Here is a 22,830-nt window from a genome sequence, read left to right as displayed (position 1 = left end):
TCCCGTCCCGGCTGCGGTGGAAGGCGGGCGCAGGAAGGGGCGGGTGGTGCGGAGAGGGAGAGAGAGAGAAGGGAGGGAGCGAGCGAGGGAGGTGGGCGGTGAGAGGAGCGGTCGACGCACAAGATGGCCGCTGCCGGAGTGGCAGCGGGGTGGCGGCGGGCGATGGCGGCGCTGCCCCGGGGCCCGCGGGTACTACCGGAGGAGCAGCAGCAGGGCGCGGTGGCAGCCCCGGTGTGCCGGAGCTGAGGGGGCCGGTGGGCGCTGCAGGGAGCCCGGCCCGCGTGGTGAGTGCGCTGCCTCCGCCGCGGGGTGCGGGGAACAATAGGGCGGGAGAGCTCTGCCCGCCTTGCCGAGGAAGGAGGCGGAGGGGCGGGCGCTGGGACGAGACGATCTCCGGAGGTGCTTTCTACTTCTAACAATTCTGTGACTTTGTGCCTCGCCAGGCCTCAGGCGCCTGCCGGGCTCGGTTTCCGAACGCGTCGAGCAGGCAGGGAGGGACCGCGGGTCGCCGTGCCCGACGGGGGGAGGCGGAGAGGGACTGGGTCCGGCGGGGGGTGGGGAGAGGCGGCATCACCTCAGGCTGCGGCGGCCGAGGGACAGGCGCCTTTTGTGCGTCCCCTCTGCCTGCTGTTGTTTTTTTCCGGGAGCTTTGCCTCCCTCCGCGTGAGAAAACTCGTTCCTGTGTCGCGTTGAACAGCAGAGACGGCGAGAAAATGATGACAGAGCCCTAGCCGTCCCCGGGACACCTCTCCGCCCTGGGTTGTGGCTCTTTTGTCTGTCGTGCCTAAGGGAAGAGCGAGGTGGCCGCGGCTCCCTCTGCGTGGGGACAAACCATGGTGAAACCGCACAGGATCTCCCCGACTTGCACTAGTTTTTCCACCCTGGCATTGTTTTGGCTGTTGGATTACACCCACAGAGTGGGTAGGGTTTCGTGCCGGGGGTGCGGTGTTGGTGTAGCTGGGATTGATGCCTGGGAACGGCCTGGTGTCAGGTTTTGTCCTCAAAAGCCATTGTGAGCTCCGGCTTGTTTTAAAGCAGGGAACTGAGGCAGGTTCGGGGTTTTTTTCCTAGGAACTGGGAATGTTTTGTTTATCTTTGCATGCCTTTTTTGTCCAGAGCGTACCTCTTATTTTTATACATGTAAGTCAAGTACGAGCGACAAACCATTTCTTCCTCCAGCAGAAGCTATGGTTTTCTGTGTGTTTTTTGCCATATTGAAAATGGCTGAAGCGGGGGGAAAAAAAGGAAATGTGCAAAAATTATTAAAAGGTTCAAAGTAACCTGGATTGTGGCTAAGCTGCTTTAATCATTGTAACTGGCGTGGTAATGCTGTCATTTAATGACTGCTGGAAGATAAATGCAGCTGTTAAATTCAGCATTTATACTCTAGTCACATTATTTGGCTATAGAATTGTGAGATAGCACAGGAATACTATGAGGCAGAAGTTAATGTATTCCTAAACTTACCTTTCCTTGCTTCTTCCAGGCTTCTAAGGATGTGGAGGTGGTTGACTTTGTCAGCTGTAAGTGTCTGTATTGCTGCATTTGAAGTCAATGAAGCTAATATGGGACTTCATGGCTTTTAAAATAACCTGTGCTCAGGAGCAGTTTCTACATTATTGTACATATAATTTCTAAGCTTCATCAGGAGCACCATGGCTTTCTTCAATGCATTAATACACAGTGCTGATAATGAAATTATACTTCCCACTAACATAAATAGAAGCAGACGTTATCAGGCACCTTTTCCTTTCCCAGAGATAGCTTATGGCTTTGCCTTCCTGTCCTAGAAAAGGGTCTGTCAAAGCAGACAGCCTGACAGGCTGCTTGGAGGCAAATTTAGAAAAGGCAGGTACCATCAGAGCAGTCTGTTTTGACAACCAGAGACTTGAGTTTGTCAATCACTTGTGAGCAGCAGGAACCTTCAGCGAATAAGTGGGAAGTAACTTGTATGGTTGCTGGTGGTTTGTTGTTTATTTTTGTGAGGGTTTTTGTCAGCTTTGTATCCAAACCAGGTTGGTTTAAAGCGAAATATTTTAGAAATTTCTGACGGGATTGTTGTATGCTGATAATTTTTTAAATGAACGTTCCAGTGAGCAGATGAACGTATGAATCTGGAAACTGCAGACATTAATATCACAGAGTTTAATTTAGGGGCATCTTGAGATGAGTATTTTTATATAAAAGTGCTCATGCCAAAGCAGATGAAGAGAAATGAGCAGGAATGCTTTTGGAAACTTGTGACGTGTTGGGAATGATTCACCAGCAGTCTGGGTGGAGCCATTATCAATCTTGTTGAATTAAGCATCACAGAAGTTGGGATTCAGTGAGTGTGTATTGAAATAATGCTTTAATTACTTTGTACATGGTTCAGAAGTCTCGTGTGACACTGATGCTGGCCACCTTTGATGGTGATGGCAAAACCTGACATCCCATTAAATTCGGGTCTCTATCTCTTAACTAACCAGTGCTATAAAAGGATGTTTCATGATACTTAGGAATTCACCTTTCCCAGTCTGTAATGTGTAGTGATATGAAGGATAATTGCCTTTTTTTTTTCATTTTGCACCAAGAATTATAGTTTATATGCTGGATACGTGGGGAAAAAAGTTTCATCCATTTGAAAGAACTTGTCGAGTTGTAGCTTTCCAGTGGTATGACATGGAAAGCTGAATTAAAAGGAAAGAACTCATCTGCATGTAGGTTCCCAACCTTCCCAAGAATCTCAGAACAGTGATGCAGAAGCCACTATAAGGTATCTTTTAAGCAGGTGACTTTTATAAAACTTCGTAATTTTTTGCAAAGCCTACTCATTGTTTAAAATTCTTCTCTCCCCTGTGGATTCACTGGATCATTTTGCAGATGAAAATCTGTGTGGTTTTGTGGTGGTTTTTCCCACACCCAGTAAATCAGGTGGTTGGTTGCTGGAGCATCCCAAGTAACATTGGCTGGTGGGCCAGAAAAACAAATCTGACTTAAAGTACATGACAAATAAACCATGGGGGAATCACTATTTGGAAATTAATATCTTAACCTGTGCTAGGTAAGGAATGGGAAACCACTATCATACAAGAATAAAGATATAATATGCTCCTATTGTGAAGGATTATTATATAAACACTGCACCAACTGAAATTTCAGTGTGACCTTCAAGATTCACGTAGGCTCTGTTACAGTAATGTGGTCTGAAGCTTGGGGACTCTGCTAGCTGAGAAGGAAAGCCACAAATGTTTCCTTCGGCTGTATTCCTTTCTTTTCTGTGCACAGATTCCACAGTGTGCCTGGACTTAGGTGCACTTCCCATCACTGAGTCTGACCACTTGTTTTACTTCAGAAGTGCATCTCTTGCTAATTCCCTTTTGCATCAGTCTCATTTTCTTCATTACCAGTAGGGTTAACGTTGAAATGGTATTAGGTTTCTAAGTGTTAACTGATTTCCTAATGAGGTTTTTTATTTGTGGAAGTGTTAAATGGGCAAGAAGGTGCAAAAGTCCTGATGGCTTATTATAAATAGATTTTACTGATATAAAAATAATTTCTGGTTAGAGTGCTTGAGGAAACAGCTTTCTTATTACTGCCTGGTAGCAACATATTTGGTGCTATCAGCTGGAGAAGAAAGAGATTTTGGTGATAGAACTAGCAAGAATTGGAAATAATTTGCTGTCAATTAGTATTGTCAGAGGTAGTAGCAAGAAGATTGTTTTGGCACACAAAAGGATTCTTTTTTTCTCATTCTGCTACCTAAGAAATGTACATAAGAAAAAGATACGCAGTTAAACTGAGAAGTAGTGGAAGTGTTGCTGGAGGAAGAGATCTTTCACTTGCTTCGCATAGATTGTGACAGAGTTGCCATGTCGTTTGATACAAAAAACACAGAAGAGAATGTGTCAGGGAATACTGGGGTGAGCCTGGAATTCAATATTACACAAGCTGGTGGATTTTTTGACAGTTTTACCTTCCGGCCATGGTCACTAAAACCACCATAAGGTCATGCTGTTCTTGCCTCTTGCTGTAGAGACCTTTTACTACAGATTGCTTGCCAAACCACTTTTTAAAGTATTAATTTTCAGTTACAGAATTTCTGGTGTTTGTGGTGTGCATGTTGTATTGGTCTGAGACAGGACTGCTTCAGCTACAAGACAACTGAAGAAACAAAGTGTTTGGTGCAGCTGAAATGTGCTAGGCTGGGAAAATGAGATTGCACAGGTGGTTCCTTATTTCTTTTAGGTTTTTTTTTGTTTTGTTTTAACATGGGAAGTCTGGTTGGTCTCATCTCTCTACTATTCCAGTTCAATAGGTGTTTTTTTGGGTTATCTAATTTAATACTCTTTCAATGCAGGCTGTTGCATTAAAATCTGGACATTCCAAATGTAATTATTTTTCAGGATGCTTCTGTGTTTATTAGATGCTGTCAGGATAAGCTTTGAAGATTGAGGTATGGTTGTTTTTAAGCCTGTTGTTGTTGACAAAATGCTGGTTGCTCAGCTGATGGAGCAGGAATGTTTGTAGCCTGGATCTAAAGGTCTTCTCAGCACTTTCTCCTCAACTCATTTTGAGGAATTACTTTGATTCAAATGGTGAACAAGTTGGAAGGGTTTTCAACTTTTAACTTCCTTATTGTTTACAAAAGAGACATCTACTAGAGCAGCAGGAATCTCATCTCTTTGCTGTGAATTAGAGATTTTCAGAGACTTGAAGCTAAATATTTTTGATAAATTGTGTCAGCCAGCGTTGGTCTCCAGCTCAAAATTAGGTGCTACCTTTAGGGCAAAAGGAGTAAGGTTTAGGGAAGATATTGTAAAGTGAATGAATTGAAATTCACACCACAGAGGATGGTCTTAATTACCTGCTTGTTAATCAGCCGAGTTCTGTGGAACACTCCCAGTGTTGGCTAGCATTTAACTTTCTCCAGGCTTTGTTTTCAGAGTAAACGTTACTCATAATGACTTAGCACTCTTCACTTTTTGTAGCAACTGTGTTTGAATTAGTAACTTCTCTGTGTCTTACTACAGTGACTGTGTAATAGAAATGCCCTTCAAAAGTGGCTGAAATAAAACTCTTACTGTTGACTTACTTTGCCTGTAAGTCACATTCTTTCAGTTTCTTCTCCTTCCACCTCCCATGCCTTTGTTACCACTTTAGAATGGAAGTCCTTCAGGTACTATTGGATGTTAGAGCTGTACCAACAAATGGAACTGTAAGGACTTCATTATCCAGCCACTCACTGTACAGCAAGACCGAAGCGTTTTGTCCTGGGGGTTTTTTAAAAATTCTGTGCTAAGATGCAAGAGCTGAAGGAGAGACCCTGAAATTAATGGAAACTAAATTGTGAAGCAACAGTAGAGAGTGAATTTGATTAGCTTGTGTGGCATTTCTGAATCATGGCGTGTTGCATAAACATTATTTTATGATCATTAATGATTCTGGCAGTTATGCAGGCCTAATGATAATTAAATCTGGATATAGGCTGTTCTCTGGGAGGCTCAGAAAAAGTTCCCCTGCCTTTATAAGTGAACATTATGCTAATGAAATTTTGAAAAGTCTGCTCATGATTCCAGTGAAGCAATCATCTCTGTTTGTGGTGTGTCACAATTTAAAATTCTGATTTCATTGTACAAAGATCAAGCCTGGGGTTTGTGCCACAGATAGGAAACAGCAATATGCTGTCCTGTGTTACAATCTATTCATGGAAGAAAGAGCAGGAATTGTGAAGCAGGTCTCAGCCTTCACCCTCTACAAATGAAAAATCTTCACAGCCATGTGAGATGTTGTATATGTAATTCTTGAGCTCTGCTGAAGCAATTGTTTGTTTAACATCTGGGCAGTTGGTTCTAGGTGTGTCTGAGGGGCTTCATACCAAATCAGCAGCCCCCTGATGTAAACAGAACTAATTAATCACATTTGAAGGATCTTTATAAATAGCTGTTTATCATCATACAGAAATTGTCACTGGTCACCCACATTGTTGTTAATTATTGTATGGGTAGACAAAATCCAGAAAGTTCTGGAAGTTGGAAAATGGCTTGCTCTTATTTAGCAGCTCTGAAGGACAGTGATTCTTGGTCTCGCTTGCTTTGTAGGGGGGATGTGGATTTTGGATAAAAAATAGATGAGAACAGGGCAAAGTCTCACAAATTACTAAAGCAATTGCAAAGGAAATACCACTCTCTGATGTACCTTTCCAGACCTGAAGTAACTTTTCTCTGACAAGCCTTTATCTCTTTGCTTACTAGAATGTTCTGTTTTCTTTGTAGGATTTTTATTTTCCTGGATGTATGGTTATCTTTACCTCTCCTGTTCTCTTTAATGATCTTTCATTCTCTGGTTTTCTCTGGTTTTCTTCTAATTATTTTTTTTAATAAACTTTGTTCTGGTCTGAGCCACTCATCAATCCAGCCACCTAACGCAGGTACCTGAGACGGCTTATTGCCCCTTAGCTTCATTGCTTTATTTCAGTCTTGCAGGATGGCTGGTTTGGATAATGGAGCAGCCTGTGGTGCTCTCTATTCCTGGACTTCACTGAGGACTCCCAAAACATCACTGCTTCCTCTGGAACTGATGAGAAGTGAGGGAGCATTGTGACAACTTTGTTGGTGTAAATTTGAAAGGAGAGATGGAGAAAGATAAAAAGAAGTTAGGCTAAACTGCCCTGATGAGATGGACTGGGTTAGTTAAACTCAAGGCAACAGCCGAGGCTGTCCTTCCTGTTTTATGAGTCATTCTGCCATTGAATTGTGTGAGAAGGCCTCCTGGAGAATTAATTAAAAAGGAGGCTTTAGTAGTGCTGCAAAAACCTATAGTCAATTTTAAATTTAGTCTTTGTTGTTTAAACCAGGCCTTATGGATAGAAGCCTTGGCACTGTAACTTCTCTGTAAGTGAATCATAACATTGGAGAGAAAATGTTATTCAGGAGGGTGAGAACTGCTTAAACTTGGGTTGCTTGGACTAGACCAGACTATTTAGAATGTAACTGATTTGTTGCCAGCTATTGTCAGGTTCTACTGAAGAGATGTGAGCCAGCAGGACTGTCTTCTGGCTTTGCTGCTGTGTGTGTGGATTATTGGTTTCCTGTACTTGGTGCTGTATTAAATCATGCTAGCTGAAGATACCTCTTGCATGCTACCTTTTAATGCTGCTTGTCCACTGTTATGTAGTTTATACAAAACCATCTTCTTGGTTTGAAGATGTCTCACTTTGGTTGCATCTGGTTTCGTCTCCTGAACGTTTTATTCCATTTTAAGGATGTATTTGTGTTAAGAATCTTTAGGGACGTGAATAATTTCAGTGCACAGAAAAACTCAAAGTAAGGGTTGGCTGTGTCTGGAAACCCTCTAAATCATCCCATCTCTGGTTTTTTCGAGGAGGCTCCCTGTTGATAACAGTGTGAGAGTGGAGGTATCAGAATAATATCAGTTCTAAATTGTGCCAAAATGCTTTGGGAAACTGAGCTGCTCAGTCTTCTCTTCAGTGATGCTGCTTAGCATTTTACTGGTGCCCTGTCTGTAGGCATAAAGGTTCTGTTGGAGTGCAAGGTACTTCTTACTTTTATTAAAATAATAAAGTGAAAGGCTGTGCACAAAGCTCTCAAACACCTTAACCACAAAGCAAAAAGACACAGCCCAGTTGGTTGCAAATCAAAAAAAAAATTCCTTAAATTATACTTGTACTAAATTTAGCCCTTTTCTCTAATTATTCCTAGACTTAAGACTTACCTTCTCTCTGAGCAGTGTGATTTTTGCAGAATATATTCTTAGTGGGGGGAAACATGGCAAAATTGTAATGTGTCCTTAATGCATGATATTCTTTCTCAGGTCTGTTTGCTAAAAGGAAAAAAAAAAAAAAAAGACTAATAGGGTGGTATCAACACTGGCAAGTAGCTTTCAGGGGCTTTTTGTTTTGGGGTTTTTTTGGGGGGTATTTGTTTGTTTGTTTGTTTGGGGGGGGGTTTCCTATTAGCATTCATTCCTTTACCTGGAGTATTCGAAATTCATGAGTTAAGGCAGAGTAACTGAAGTGTCAACATCTGCAGTGTAGTTCATGGGAATGCACATTTCCCTCCTGATTTTGTGTAAATCTGAGGATTTAGGTGACTTCAGCAAACAGAGACCTGGAGAAGGCTTTTCTGGTCACTCCCTTCATAGTGGAACTTTTCTGTCAAATGCTTGTAACAAAATAGCACTCAAGGGCTGGGTAGGGCTGCCTGTGGGTGCGTTTCTGAGGAGAACTGTATGCTCACGGCAGTTTTTATGTGAATTTTTAGGTTCACTAGGCCGGTTGAGAATAGAACTTGAGCTCTGTCAGATTGAAGCTTGGCCATGCTGTAGGTGATTTCAGGACATACAGGAGGAAATCCTTGCTATTGGCATTTGAGGATGTGATGCTGTGGCTGTCACATTAGGCACTGCAGGAGCGGAGAGGGGTGTGGAGTCAGGATTACTCACCAGGTATTAAAACAGTCACAGGTATATTTTAGCTAAAATATCGATTGAAAAAAAAAACCAAAACACCAAACCCCAACATTCTACAGTGTCTTCCTGTGAGTAATACCTGCTAAATAAAAATGTGACTTGTCCTTCCCCAGGAGAGGGGGGTGGGGGAAAAAGCCCTGGCTTGTTTACCAGTTCAGATGACAGTAATTGGGAGCCTTCAGGAAGGGGAAGTGAGTGACAGCAGTCCTTCCCTTCAAGCACATCTGATAATTCATTGATGTAATTTCAGTGCCTTGGTGTAGCTTTTGAGAGGTGGGAATAGCAGTGATGTTGATGTGACAAGCTGCTGTGTGAGTTGGCTTTACAGAATGAAAATTGACAGTAAGCCTGTGGAAATCCAGTGACTCCAGTATGCTAATAAATACATTTGAATACTTTGTTCTTTGTGTGTAAGGTTTTGCATGCTGAATGATTCCCAGTGCAGTTATGAGGGCTTCACTAGTGCTGTTACAGTGCCTTTGGCTTACCCATTTTTAGAATTTTCTCTTTTGAATTGTTTGTCGTTAGATTTTAGCTTACTGTCATTGCTTTAATTCCAAAAACAACAAGTGGCTGAATACAGGAATGTGTAAAGGGACTGCTTGCATGGTAAGAGAGTGTCAGTGCCTAGTTTTCCTTTCCTACACCTTATCATATATTTGGATACCTACTGTTTAGCCAGACTTACACAACGCAAGTCTGAGGAAATTTAAATCATGCAAATATTGGCTGTACATGGCTGGCTTGTCATTTGTCATGGCTTGGACTGCAGCAACAGTGGTGCAGTAAGCAGTTAAGTTCTATTTTTAAGATTCTTAAAAGTAGGAAATGTGAAAAATGGAAGGCTCTTTCTGAGTAGTCCATGTGTGTTGTAACTGTAAAACATGGATGAGATGTACTGTCAGGGTACTATGCAAAACAGCACTGCAGTCAGGGGGTCTAAAGGCTCAGACACTGGTACTCTCAGCAGTCTGGGACAATGCCTGTTAAAAGCTCATGGTGAGCTGTCACTGCTTCAAGGAGGTGGTTAATGGAAATTAAATCACCCAAATGAACTGCAGAGTTGCTTGATTTTGCAGCTACTGTTACTTTCTTTCTGAGCATATTTCAGTCTTATCTTAAGATACCAGACTAGATAAGCCTTATCTAGACCAGTATCTTAGTTTTCCTTGAGGGTAGTCTAAATTTCTGTGAATAAAGTTTACTAGTGCAAGTTTACCCTTTGCTTTTAAGAAGTTAAACTGGTTCAGTGTGCTGTGGAGATCTGTGTACTTTTTCTTATCACAACTCTGGCAGTAGTTAATGAGAGAGTTTGTGAGATTGTATCCCATGTATTTTTTATTTTACATCTTTCTGGTTGTTGCTACTGCAATAAAATAGTAGTAATATGTTTTTAGATATGAATATGTCTTCAAAGTGTGAGAAAAATTCTTCTTTGTGGACTGCTCCATTTAGAATAAGTCTCATGCAAAGTAAGCAGTAAGTAAGAGGACTTTCTTTTAAAAGACAAGATTCCCTGTTTGGAGGAGAACTGTTTTTACAAGTTCATAAGCAGCAAAATTCATCAAGTTGGCACTGGATTTTTAGTAGATTACTCCCAGGATTATTGCATTTTGCCTTCTTGATTGAATGATTTTCAAGTTATGTAACTTTAAACTTCTATAACTAGGGTTATAATTCAAAACCTCCTTATAAGAGAATGTAGGATATTCTTTTTCCCAGCTGAATTCAGGCTCCTGTGAAAAATAAATATACCTCTTATCCATTACTGATAGGAGGATCAGTGAGATGTTGGGGGTTGGATTTTTTCTCTTACACATGACTAGCTTATGTTGTTTGCTCTATTAAAAAAAGAAATGTAAGGCAACAGCTTTCATTTTTGTGGTTAAGCTTGAAATGTTTGTTACTGGTTTAAGAGTAGGTGTTTAATGGAAACCCTGAGATTTGAGCCTTTTGTTTCCACTCACTAAAACTATGGGTACTTTTGTCATGGGTTTGACACTGGCTAGAAGCCAGGTACCCACAAAAAAAAAACCCAAAAGAAACTATTCACTTAATCTCCTCTGCTGTAGTTGAGCAGTGGAAGGGTAAAGAACAACTAAAAGGCTCATGCGGTGAGATAAGGATTAGGAGAAAACACTCTTACGGGCAAAACAGGCTCAAAAATTGAAAGATATAAAGAAAAAATTATTAATGGAAGTAAAAGAGGATAATGAAAACTAAAATAAATCTTTAGTACACGTCCCCACCCCAGCCCTTCTTTTCCCTTCACTGTCAGCACAGGGGGACAAAACATGGGGTTTGTAGTCAGTTTGTCAGTTCTAAAAATCTTTTCTTCAGTTCCTTTAGGGGAAGGAGTCTCTTCTGTTATGCTGTGGGGTCCTTCCCACGGGAGACAGTTCTCTGAACTTTACAAACGTGGTTCTCATTGTCACAAGTTGCAGTCCTGCCCAACCTGCTGCAAGGGGACTCCCTCCCACGGCCAAAGCAGTCTTCCCACAACTGTTTCCGTGGGCTTTTTAGTTCGTGGGGTGTAGTTTATAAGGATGAGCTGTTCTAGTATAAAAGCAAGGGTACTCTTCATCTGTCTCTGGAAGGAAGGGTTCTCTCTGTTCAAGTTTCTCACTATATCACAGCTTTGTCGGCATCCACATGCTCCGGTGTGAACACCCTTTTTTCATGGGCTGTGGGTGAATTCTGCATCTCCCATGCACTTCATGAATTACAGGGACACAGTTTGTTGTATTATGGTCCTCACCACAGCTTGCTGCAGAATCTCGGCTCCGAGATGTGCCTGGAGCACTTCCCTCCTCCCCTTCCCTCCTTTTCACTCACCTTAGTGTCGCCATGTTGTTCTCCTCACACGTCTTCACCTTTTCCTTTTTTCTGACTCGGGAGAGAATTGGTGTCTGTAGGTTTGTTTGTTCTCAAAGTCTATCAACTGAAAAGTTTTTATAGAGAGTTCCCCAGTGCTGAAGGTCTGATTCCATCCGGGGAGCGCATGGGGAATTGCTGGCCATGCCCCTCACAGCTGGTCTGCTCATGTGGCCATGGCGCGAGCTGCCGGCTCCGTGCGCCTCCTCGTGAGGGGCACCGAGAGGGAAAATCTGCTGCCACTTCTGCCCTTGTGCTGGCAGCACGGCCGGCTAAAGGGGCTGAGCAGGCAACATTCACTGCCGGCCATGCCCAAATGGCAGCGACCATATGGTGCCCATTTCGGCCATGCTGCCCCCGGCTGCATGGGTGCTCCCAGCACTGCCCCTGGCCGCGTGGTTTCGGCTCTGTGGCTGCTTGTGGCACCAAGGTGGGCCCCCTGGCAGCATGGCCCTAATGGTCACACTGGGAAGGGGCCCTTACCACCCCTGGGTGAGGCAGAGCAAAGACAAATCACATTTCTTCTTCTCCTTTTTAAATTTGTCATCACAGAGGCATTTCTAACTTCTTTAATTGGGCCAGCCAATACATCCATCTCCAGAGCCCTTAGGGATTGGCTTTGCTGGACAGAGTAGAAATTTCGAGGAGCTTCTCTTTCAGAAGCCGCCTCTGTGGCTTCCTCCGCCCCCACTGAAAGCCAGATTGTGTTAAACTAACACAACTTTTAATGGTGTTGTCAAGTTGTAAAGAAAAGATTCTATTTTTATAAATCTAGAAGGTGAGACTGAAACCAAGGTTGCAAAATATTTAAGGATGGGGTTTTTTTTTTTTCACATAATTGAAGGTTGCATGAAAAGTCTAATTCAAAAGGAGTACCTTGCCCTAAGGCTATTTTTGGCCTCTGGACCTGCTTTTTTTAGCAGTGCTACAAATTGAATCACCGGCTGCCAGTATCATTTAAAACAAGTAAGGCTCAATTACATTCTGAGTCAGAGGTACCTGAATTAACCTGCTTTTCAGCAACAGTTGTGTGACCTCTCCTGCTGCTACTTAAAGAATTTAAGCCCTGTGTGAATAGTAATTTAACACTGCCTAAAAGTCTTGGGCAGGTTTGTCAGTGCTGAATAGTGTTTGGATTTTAACATCAAATCTGTTGGAGGTGTGGCGAAAATCTTGTACAGTGTGTTGAAAAAACTGGCTAGTTTTTTACTTTTGCAGTTGTTAACAAGAGAGCTGAAGTTCTCCAGGCTCGGTGCCATTTCTGCCCCAGCTGCCTCTTGACCTTGGATCACTCCAGAGCTGTAGTGTAGACTAGGTTGTGTTATTAAAGCACAATTGCAGTCTCTGTCATGGAAACAGGTAGAATAAGATAAAGAACATAAGTTTCACAGATGAGTAATACTCCTGCTATTATTGCAAGTGAAGCTATTACAGGACTCAACAAAGAAGTATATCTGGTTTTGTTTGGGCCCTGTAAGCTATTTTTGTATCACCTATTGTAGCATTTACAGTTGCTTCCTTATTTGCAACTAGGTTCTAGGGGCAGTAAGGTGATGTGAGTTATGGACTGCTAAAGCATTCTTTTGGTGTGGATTTAGTATAAAGTAACAATTCCACAAATTACTGCTCATATTCCTTATTCCATTTCACCTATTCTCATCGTTCCAACCTGTTAGTGTAGTCATCCTTGCCATTAGCATTGCTGAATAGCATTTAGGTCGCTAGTTAAAATCTAGTCAATACTTTCAAGATGGCTTCCATTAATGAAGAAATACATAAAAAGTCTGTGTTGCCCTGGTTGTGCCCAAATAAGCTGCTTATGAAACTACACCTAAAAACTTGACAAGTTACTTGACAAGTTACTGATGCTAAAAGCGTCTGCCTTGAAGTTCCTTCTTCTGTGCTTCCCACATTTTTACCCTTGTTTCCAGGACTTCTTAACCATTTAACAGATCTGGAACGTCTTTTGAAACCTTTACAAGCAAATGTGAGAAGGAAGGGAATTTGGTTTGGATAGGCCTCAGTCCTCCGCAGAGATGAAGCACATGGGCCTGGAGAGTACTTTTTGTGAAGCGGTTTAAACTTGCCCTACTCTGGAGATGCACTGGAAATACTAAACAGGTGAAATTTCAGTGTCTGTCTTCCTTGAGTGTAGAATGCAAGTATGAGTCTTGGCTCCTCACAAGGCTGAGGTGGTTAACACATACTGGTTTATTCAGAGGGATTACATTCTGTTGCTGCTGTGCTCAATCTCATTTGAGGTATCATGCTTGTTGGTAGTGGCTGTGATTTGCTCTTTGTTTACAGCTTGGGTATTTTCAGAGAATCAGAGTGGATCAGGTTGGAAGGGACCATAGTGGGTCATTGGGTCCCTCCTCCCTGCTCAAGCGGGGTCATCCCAGAGCACATGGCACAGGATTGTGTCCAGCCAAGTGTGGAATATCCCCAGTGAGGGAGATTCCAGATGCTCTCTGGTCTCTGTCCCAGTGCTTGGTCACTGCACAGGAAAGAAGTTCTTCGTCGTGTTCAGGTGGAACTTCCTGGGCATCCATTTCTGCCCATGGTCTCTTGTCCCATTGCTGGGCCCCGGGGAGCAGAGCCTGGCCCCTGTTCTGAGCCCTCCCTGCAGACAGGGACAGAGAGGGATCAGGGCCCCTCTCAGCTGGGTCTCCTCTCGAGGCTGAACAGCCACAGGTCCCTCAGCCTTTCCTTGTGAGAGAGCTGCTTCGTGTCCTTCCTCATCTCTGCAGCCTCTGCTGGACCTGCTCCAGGAGCTCCAGGTCTCCCCTGTCCTGAGGAGCCCAGACCTGGACACAGCATTCCCAATGTGTCTCACTAGGGGTGAGCAAAGGATTAGGGTCAGCTCTGGAAGAGCTGGCAATGCTCTTCCTCATGCATCCCAGAATACCACTGGACTTCTTGACCACAAGGGCACTTGCTTAATTAATGTTTAACAATTCTCTTAGCAGCTAGACTTGACTGCTCCGGGAGAGAAATGAGGAAAACCTAGATTATCTTTTCTTAGCAACTTCTCAGGCTGCCTGCCTCAACTTCTTGGTAAAACTGCAGTGTTGTGGTGAGCACGGAAGCATTTTGTTGTGCATGGTGTTTGTAAATGTGCATCTTTTCTCTGAAGCTGATGGTGCCATGCTGTTTCATCATAATGCAGAAATGATAGCACATGCTTAATTCAACAGGTACATGAAGTAGAGGAGCTGATTTCTTGAAGCTGATCTAGTTAAATCTGTATCAAAATCTTTGAGGGAATGGTGTAATGGATAGAAATATAATAAGGCTCAGAGGGTGAAAAAAATGTTCCTTGTCATTGTGAACTCCTACTGTGATAAAATGTACTGCCACAAAAACCAGGTGCTCCATTGCCTTTTGAAATAACATTGCAGTAGTCTAGAGGTGGCTTTGTATGTAACATAAAAAATAATCCTTCTTGTGGTTATGGTGTTTAAAATGAACTTGTACATAAACAGACAGGCAAGCATTGGTAGTTTTGTTAAAAAAATTCATTAGTTTTCACTGCTCTTGACTTTCTGCTTTTATTAAAAGATTTTTTTGATGTTTAAATGCAGTCTTCCAAAAGAAATTGCTTTGAAGGTAAATAAAATAACTGAAGCTTTATTAGACAGCTCTGTTATGTAAACAGTAGTTATTTTATGTTATTAACATGAAGCTACTTGACATCTATTTTTAAAATGAGGGCAACATCTACTAAGTTACAAGAAAAGCCACCTCCCAATCAGGGGAATGAGAAGGGAGAAGAAAACATTATGAAGAAGCCCTGAGACTTAAGTTTTCAGGTGGACACTGGAAATGTTTCCTGAATACCTGTGGAGTTCTTCATAAAATGGGACTTTACATTTCCATTTTACACTTTCAATAGCAATGAAATAGAAGCCTCTTCTTGCCTATGCTGGGCAGTAGCATTTCTATTCCCTTAACACTGCTCTTACAGTACATGTTGACATTTCCTTACTATTGCACCTGGAATTTTTGACATAAGAGGTTTGGGTTTTTTAAGCCTGCCAGTTAGTTTGAAAACAAATAAATAGAAGAGTGACAAGTGTGATGCCAATACTTGGACGTAAGGGGAAGGAGGCAGGGAGGAAGTTCAGACTATTGCTTGGTTCTTGCCTTGTGAGTTTATCAAATAAAAATTTTCAGTAGTATTTTCACAGTACACAACAAAAAAAAGGAAAAATTTCTGGATTGTTTTTCTTTTTGGAGACAGTATTCTTACATAAGTTTGCTGGGGAGCAGGGGGTGGGGGATAATTGCTAAAGGTTGTATTATAGATTAGAGGGCTTTTTTGTCCAGTTTTTGACCAGTATCTCCAGCCAGACTGTAAGTCTGCCCTTCGTTCTCATTGTTTGCCATTGCAGTTGTAATGTTGTTGTGGCTGTAGTATCACTGACATCAAAGCAGGACTGGAGCTGCTGAGTTAAGTGGGGAGAAAAGCTGTTTCTGAAGAGTGGGTAGTACTTTAGAGCAAGCAGTACTTTATACTTTTTTGTTAGGTTGGGTTTTTTAGTGCTTTCTTTTTCATTGAGTTGTGCTGCGTCTTCTCAATGATTCATGGCTAAGGAAGGATAAAGGCATTGCAGTTGACACCCAGATCTTCCCCTCTCCTTTCCTTAACTCACTGTTCATTTTCATCTACCAGATGCCTGTACTAGTAGCAGTCAGGTAACTGTAGATATTCTTGCATGGAAGAGAGCAATACTGGTCTTGGTGATCCAGAACACTACTCACTTCAATTGCTTTCTCCTCCTGAAGTCTACTACTTGGAGTTATTTTAGACAAGCTGTTTGTGTGGCTGATTTGTTGCCTTGTTTGAGTTAAAATGAGGTATTGGTTGTGTAATTGCTGTCCACCCACGCTTCTGCCTACCTGTGTTTATTAATAAAGATCTAACTTTAAAACTTCAGCTGGGACAGCTATGCAACCAGTCCAGCTGGAATATCTTAGGAAGGAATAAGAAAGAGTAGTGACTTCTCTAGCTGCCACTGACAGGTAATATCTGTCTGTACCCTTGAGTCTGAAGACTTTTACAAGCTTATCCTCTTTATCTTTTCCATGGCTTTTTCCAAACATGTCTTCTCTGGGAAAAGCAAATTGTTAGCTTGCTTCCTTGTCAGCAGGATTGAGAGCTCCTGAGGATTTGACCAGTTGAACCCAAGTCCCTGTCCTGAAAACTACTGTGGATTTTTGAAATGCCTTTTTGCCTTTCTTCTCTTAATCTGTTTGGGTTTTCCTTGATTTTTTAAATCCTGGTTTAATCATTGTGTTACTGTTACAGTTTTCATTGACAAATGCAAGAACTCGTAATTTGAAGTGAAAGGAACATATTGTAGAGCTGTTGTCTGCTATTAACTCCCTAGGGTTTATCATCTATTGGTAGAAAAAATTTTCTAGGTGGTAGATCATAAAACCATTTGCTATTAAGAATAGGTCACTTCCTTTTTCTTTTAAATAAGCTGTAAGGGATGTATAATAACAACCAGAAATTATTAAGCTGGTCATGTATGTCTTCCCTGAACATGTATGATTTATGCACATGCAGGTTTTATATTTTAGAGGACATGAGCAAGAACACTTAAATTTTGTCTACACATGTTATCTTTTAATGTTCATGACCCTAATGGTGGTTGGGTGAGAATAAGGGTCAAGAAAATGACATATCACGTTTCAAAAATGATATATCAGGTTTCATTTCATGTTTTTCCTGTTAAACACCATATAAATAACTTCATTCAAAAGTTTTCTGTAGGAGGACCTGAGGTCTTGCCTCACAGGATGTTGGGAAGCTTAAATCATTGTAAATTGCTTTCAGAGCATCTGTAGGGAGGTGCTGTGCTAGAGTTGTGATGTTGATTGTTTGGTTTTCTTGCTTTCCTTGAGTTATTACTGGGCAGGAAGCTTCAAATAAGGAATAACGTCTTGTCCTTAACCGCCCCCGTTTTCCTAAAGCACTTCACTGACTCTACCAAGTAAGAGACTTCTACCTGAAATTACATTAATTTCCCCCTTTGTTTTTGCAGTCAAAAATTACTGAGGAGAAAAGAGAGTAGATCTTGAATCTGATTTAACTGAGCTTCAGTTACTTTGGGACGTAGCTTTGATGATGTTCATGATTTTCTTTGCCTTTTTTTTTTTTTTTTTTTTAAGAGCTTTATTACACAGCTGCTAAAGGCAGCTAACAGTTTGAAGGCGGGCTAGGAGTGTGCCCTAGGCAGAGTCCTGCAGGCTGTGGTGTTGGGTGGGGATTTCTGCGGGGCTCGGCGCTGCGGGCAGCGTCCAGCGGGGTTGGGTGTGTGCTGGCAGCGCGCATGCGTGCAGCAGGAATGAGGAAGTCGGGCCCGTGCTGCCAGCCCAGAGTTTACTGAGAAGTTGGAGAGCAAACAGGAAGGAGAATAAAACCCTGAATGTGGATATATTTCTCTGAGCTTATGGTATATGTTGTTCATGGAGCCTCCCAGGCAGAGGTAAGAAACTACTTTCTTCTACCTCCCTACTCTCCTCTGATCAGGTATGGACTTTCCCTCTTTCTTTAAAAAATTTCAGAGGTTTTTCTGTGGAACTGGATATGGAAAACATAGCTAGAGTGATTTATCCTTTTCTGTGAACGGTGAAGTTGGTAGTACGGGGTGCTTGTAAAAAAACACATTTACTTTCAGCTGGTCAGTTTTTTCCCCAAATGAAATTCAGGACTTTTAAAAGTATTTGCCCAGGGAAAAGAAGAAAGCTACTTAAGTGCCCTCAGAAATACTGTTTATTACAATGAGCATACTGGAGTAGAAAACAAAAAGGTTCTGTGAAGCACCGGCAAAATTTTGTCTGTTTGGCACTAGACAAGAATGGAGGAGGTTCAGCTGCTGGCTAGAACTGTACTGTGGATATCTGGTAATCCTTTTGAGTTACGAATTGCTTTACTGTTGTCTGTTAGTTTAAGTTAGGTTGTTGATTTATTTTTGATCTCAAAGTGTCAGAGAGGTTTCAAAGTAGGTAATGTTTTGAAGTAGTTAATGTACTACAGAAAAGAGAAGTGTGCCTGGTTATTTTTTCTCAGAAAAGTGTAAGTTATTATCAAGGAGTAAGAGTCTTTAAAAGAATTAATGAAATGGTGTTTTCTTTATTAGAATAAATAATGATTACTCAAGAGCTGTATTTGCATGAGCATTTCAGCTGGCAAGCCTGAGTTTGTTTTGGCTCTGGGGAGCTGCTGTAGTGTTAAGCTTAGCACTAAATAGGCTTTACTTGTGTTCACTGGTAACTGCGACAGGAAGCTCCGCTGGGTGAGACTCAGGAAAAATGAAACAGCTTCAACTTAACCGAATCTTGGTTAAGAAGGTGATGGTGTTGTTTGGGTAATGAAATGCCGTGTGAATACACAAAACTCGGGAGTGAGGAATGTATGTACCCAAGTGGCAGGAGCGAGCCAAGGGTGCCCCTTAGGTGTGCTGAGTCATCTGCTTAAACTGTGACATGACTTCGTGTGGACTGCTGCTGGGAGAGAGCACTGCCAGCTCGCCAGTGATGAAACAGCACGTGATGTGTCCATGGGAGAGCAGGCTGGGCCCAATAACATGTTTGTGTGGGAATTTGGGGTGTGTTTGGAACCTGCACCCAAGGACTCCCTCGGAGAGCTTAGTTCAAACTGAAAGCAGAGGAGTTTTCCTGTGTGTCGTCGTGTGTGAAACTTGATGCCAATGGATGTTGGTACAGACTGTTCTGCATTTTACAAACATCTTTCTGTCCAGAGTTGAATCTGCAAAGGACATGTGGAAGACTCTGGTTGCCACAGACATAACACAGCTTGGACATGAGGCTACGTCTGCCTCTGCATTGTAGTCCAGCAGAGTAAGGATTGAGTGGTTGTTCCAGTGGTTTATGGAATAATCATGTCTTACTCTGAAGCACTGGCAGGGTCCCAGAGGAGACAGGTCACCGATCTGATTACAGTGTGACATTTCCAGTCTGAGTTGAAGGATGGAATTTCAAGGATTTTTTGGGGGCTGGGAGGCCCAGAAGAGAGGAGAAGTTTTTCCAGGTGGTTCTAGATGTGGATAAAACAGCTTATGCTGTTTAAACAGGAGGACAAGATTTGCATACAGGAATTTTATCTTTTCAAACTCAGAAATAACAAAATAACAATCTCTGGTTTCAGTGTCGGATTCAAGCTGTGTGTCTTGGGGCATCTTCATTCTTAATTGCACCTTTTTGTCTTCCAGTTTATGTACTGTGGGTGTGTCTTTTTAGTTTTTTCCTTTCTTGGGTTTTGACCTATCTATTTTCTTCAATCATGCACAAAGATGTGTATATGGATGTATATTTTACAGTATTAGAAGCTATTGAGTGTGAAATACTTAGTGAATTAAGGGTGGGCTAAAAATATAGTATTATGGGGAGGCAGGCTATTTAAATAGTTATGTCTTTTGTAAGTTTTTGCAGTTTTTATGTTTTGCTTACCTCTGGTATAATGCTGAAGAGAAAATTGTTTTTTAAAAGCGCTGTACTATAAAAGTGAATATACTTTTCCTACTGTACATGTTGAAAGAAGTGTTCTTTTTCTGTAGTGGTGATAGCAGTCAGTGATAATGAAACTGTCTTATTTCCACTGTTCTATTGCTGTTTGTAATATCTCCTGTTTATAAAGTAGCTTTTTTAAGTTAGAGGCTGGTTTTTTCCAGTTATTTCCAAGGTCATAGTGAGTCACAAACCTTGATACAAGGCATAGGTTTCTTTTACAGCTTCGTGTGTCTACATCTGTAAGCTTTGTGCCTGGAAGAGGTTTACATTGTATCTCAGCCCTTGACTCTGCTCCCTTGTCCAAAGGTTGAAGATGTGGTGGGAAAACCAGGACCATATATGTGGGAAGCTGTGGCACCAGCAGCAGTTCTTGGTTTGGTGCCAGGCTGTGTGCATGTGGCTTGTGAATCCCCAGTCCCTGTGATGCCATTCCTGTCCTGTGTGGGGTGAGAGCAATTCCACAGTTCTGTGCTGATCTGCTATGAAGATTCATTAGAGGTACAGGGTTATTGTTCCAACAGCTATTCTGTTCTGTGGGGAAAAGGTTGGCTGCGTCACACCAGTTAGCCATCTGTTGCAGCTGAAATGGATGGCTTTCTGAGGATTCTCACAGCTGTATGTTCTATTGGCAGTGCTGTCTGTGGCCTTCTTTTGGCATTTAGGCACCAGAACACAGCCTCAGACGCTGTGGATCTCTGAGAGTTGTGCTTATGTATAAACTTTGCTTCCCTTGTTCCCCAGCCTTTTGAGACCTGTCTTGGTACAGGATCATGGATGCCACTAATCAGTCCCTCCATCTCCAGACTCCCCAAACCTCTCTTTCAACTATTGAGTTTGTAAATAAATATGACCTATTTCTTTATGCCAGAGGTACAGGCAGCAACAGTGTGGCTCTGTTTACTGGGGTTTTTTAACTAGTTCACTGACATTAAAGTTGCATTCAACTCCTTTCTTTCAGTTCATAGCTTGGGATGGTGGCATCTCTACGTTCACATCTGCTTTCTAGACTTGATGGTACAGCTTCATGTTAGCTTCTGATTTTAAGTCTCCTCAGTTAATTAAAAACTTCTTTACCTGAATGCTTGGCTAATAATTTGTTTTTAATAGACTGTTCAGTTTGTTTCTGAAATGCAAAGGAGTCTGGGAAATTGTTGCTAGATATTCTAATAGCAGTGTGGTCAAAAGGAAGAACTATGATTCAGTACTTAAATTTTGATCCCTAAAGGATATTTCATAGTACAGCCATGCATACAGTAGATTCACCAAGCTGTGTACTGCTCTTTGCAGAAGGATTTCTGTGGCAGATTTGTTTTACAAAAGATAATTGTAGCTTGAAGGCTTGTTACCAAAGTTTACTCAGTATATAAGAGGGCAAGTAGCCAGGGAAGGCTTGGATATAAATTTGCTGAAGGGTTTAGGGTATCATCTCTCAGTGAAGTAACATAAAAGTATAGAAGATTTCATTTGGCTTGTGGTGCTACATTAGTAATGGGAATGATTTGACTCTGTGCTGACAAGATGGAAAAAACTGGCTGATTTGCCATTAAAGAGGTGTTTTGGAAGGGGGAACCCTGAACAACCTTGACATGTTGTCGTTGTGCAATGGTGGTGGTAGGGTTAGCCACATGTGGTGCCTCTTCCTTGTTCCACCCTGCCTGGGTAATACTGATTTCTTAGTGATTCCTTTTTGGCTGGGAACCAGAGGCTGTGTGGCATTGTCCATTGTCTTTTGAAGAGAGAAATAATTATTTTTTTCCCTCGAATCATAAAGCATCATGAGTTGGGAGTGACTCAGAGGGATCATCATAATACAACTCCTTTTCATTAGCTCTAGAGCTAAGGTTGGGTGTTTCATCAAACTCGGCTAAAAGCTTAACTAGTAACACTTCACTGTTTACCTTGGCAAAATAATGTTAACTGTGAACAACATTGCACTAAACTCTGAGAAAAAGAAGCCTTTTTCCCAGAAAAAAAGTGGCAAAGGCTTTTCAGAGTCTTTATTTTAGCCTTAGATTTTTCTTCTGTTTTAAGATGCCTTGACTCTGAATTGCACAGGTCCTGATATAAAGTTTCTCTCTCTGCCTTTAGAATTTAGATTTTAGTTGTAAATGTTTTTAAGCTTAAGATTTGATTAAAAGTTGCAATTTTGGTTATGGAGGAACTTTCTGTCAGAACAGATACTAGCAAGCAAGTATGCAATCCTTGGTTTGAAACTGAAGCCAGTGGTGTGTAGGAAAGAGAAACTAATACATATGGGTGGTTATGGTGGGGGTTTTGTTGTCATTTTGCTTCTTAATTTAGAAAAATCTGTTGTGAATCAGTGACTTGCACTTTTTTTTTCTTTTTTCAAATTCCTCTCGTGAAAGTAAGCCAGACATCAGAAATTATTTTATTACCAATTTTCTTTTTGATAATAATTTTTTTTCATATCATGTGATCCATCGATTCTTCTACATGTCTCCTCATATGAGTCCTGCTTTTTTCCTGTCCCAAAGGGATTTCTTATCTTCCATTCCCTTATAATGAGTAACATTTGATCTTAGTATTTTGATTTGAAAATGCCAAGTAATAAAGACCTCCCAGCTTTTTTTTTTTTTTCTATTGTAATTTCAGTGTGGTTTCTCAACAGAGTAAAGATGTTGCTCTCTCTATCAATATCTCTAGGCAGGCAGTGAATTATATAAATTAGGGTTAAAAAAGGAACTGCTGTCAGTTATCCAGTCATGAATGACTACTAGAAGTGGTCATCCAGCTTTTGAAGGATTGAGGTGCTTGGTGGCAGACAGAAGGCAAATTAGCAGTGCTGAATTCCAGCAGGAATTCATTGCAGGTTCCCAGGGTAACTAAGATGTGTGTGGGTAGGTCCATGTGGTACCACACAGCTCAGTACAGATCAGGCTGTGTGAAGGTGCTCTAGTAGCAGCACACAGTATCCCAGAGTGAGTG

General features: G+C 41.7%; 1 protein-coding gene across 5 annotated transcripts in view; it reads left to right on the top strand.

Annotated features, from left to right (window-relative positions):
- The first annotated feature begins 84 nt into the window (after window positions 1-84).
- RC3H1 (ring finger and CCCH-type domains 1) overlaps window positions 85-22,830 on the top strand; it is a 73,277-nt gene continuing 50,531 nt past the window's right edge. For all 5 annotated transcript variants that reach the window (XM_066192256.1, XM_066192254.1, XM_066192253.1 and 2 more), the window contains exon 1: window positions 85-284. The gene's annotated coding sequence lies outside the window, so the exon portion shown is untranslated. The remainder of the gene's footprint in view (window positions 285-22,830) is intronic.

This window comes from Chamaea fasciata, unplaced genomic scaffold, assembly GCF_029207755.1.
Source record: "Chamaea fasciata isolate MVZ Bird 193981 ecotype frontalis unplaced genomic scaffold, bChaFas1.0.hap1 SCAF_10, whole genome shotgun sequence".
In the NCBI taxonomy this organism is placed as follows: Eukaryota; Metazoa; Chordata; class Aves; order Passeriformes; family Sylviidae; genus Chamaea; species Chamaea fasciata.
The sequence above is the reverse complement of the archived record's forward strand: the minus strand, read 5'-3'. Positions and strand labels throughout refer to the sequence as shown.